The sequence below is a fragment of the Orycteropus afer genome, unplaced genomic scaffold (assembly GCF_000298275.1).
Source record: "Orycteropus afer afer isolate SDZICR_OR568_19922 unplaced genomic scaffold, OryAfe1.0 scaffold00282, whole genome shotgun sequence".
Lineage (NCBI taxonomy): Eukaryota > Metazoa > Chordata > Mammalia > Tubulidentata > Orycteropodidae > Orycteropus > Orycteropus afer.
In genome coordinates this window covers 2307950-2309090 of record NW_006921869.1, presented here as the reverse complement: position 1 = coordinate 2309090, position 1141 = coordinate 2307950, and the positions used below count along the sequence as shown (strand labels likewise).

The 1141-nt window shown below is 31.2% G+C and overlaps 1 protein-coding gene across 1 annotated transcript in view; it reads left to right on the top strand.

Moving 5' to 3' along the window:
• LSM3 (LSM3 homolog, U6 small nuclear RNA and mRNA degradation associated) overlaps positions 1–1141 on the top strand; it is a 27772-nt gene that overhangs the window by 5523 nt on the left and 21108 nt on the right. The window lies entirely within an intron of this gene.

Sequence of the window (1141 nt, the reverse complement as noted above, 5' to 3'; positions counted from 1 at the left end):
ATTTTGGTCAATGACATGAGACAAAGTATATGTGAACTGCTGTATGAAAAGTGAATTTACTCTGTAAATATTCACCCAAATCAAAATAAAATTAAAAAAAAAAAAAATTAAACATCAAATCAAGCAAATGGCAACTGTAAAAGAGCAGGAGTTGCAATATTAATTTCTGATCAAATTGACTTTAAGACAAAAACTACAATATGAGACAAGGAAGGACATTATATAATGATTAAAAGATCAATTGAATAAGAAGATATAACCATAATAAATATCTATGGAGCCAGTGAAAGAGCCCTAAAATACATAAATCAGACTTTAAAAGAGTTGAAAAGGCAAATAAATGACCACAGTCATAGTAGGAGACTTTAATACACCACTTTCAATGAAAGATAAAACAACTGGAAAAAAACTCAACAAATATGCAGAAGAGCTAAACAATACAATCCACCAACTTGATCTTACAGACATCTACAGAGTACGTCAACCCAACAACAGCACAATATACATTCTTCTCCAGTGCACATGGAACATTTCCATGATAGACCATATGTTAGGCCATAAAGCAAGCCTTCATAAATATAAAAACATTGAAATACTGCAAAGCATCTTCTCAGATCACAATGCTATCAAATTAGAAATCAACAATAGGAAGATCAACGGAAAAAAGTAAACACATGGACACTGAACAGCATCCTCCTTAAGAAACACTGGGTAAGAGAAGAAATAAAAAGTAAAATCAAAAATTTCCTTGAATCAAATGAGAGTGAAAACACAGCATACCAAAATATTTGGGACATAGCAAAAGTAGTGATTAGAGGCCAATTTGTAGCAATAAATGCACACATCAAAAAAGAAGAGCCAAAATCAACACGTTAAATCAACATCTCTAACAATTACAAAAAGAACAGCAAGAAAAGCCTATGATCACCAGAAAAAAGGAAATAATCAAGATCTGAGTAGAAATAAATGAAACAGAAAATAGAAAGACAATAGAAAAAATCAGTAAGAGCAGAAGTTGGTTTTTTGAAAAGATTAATAAAATTGACAAACCATGGCAAATTTAACTGCAAAAGAGGGAGAGAATAACACAAATAAGAAACGAAATGGGTGACATCACAACAGAACCAACTGAAATAAAAAG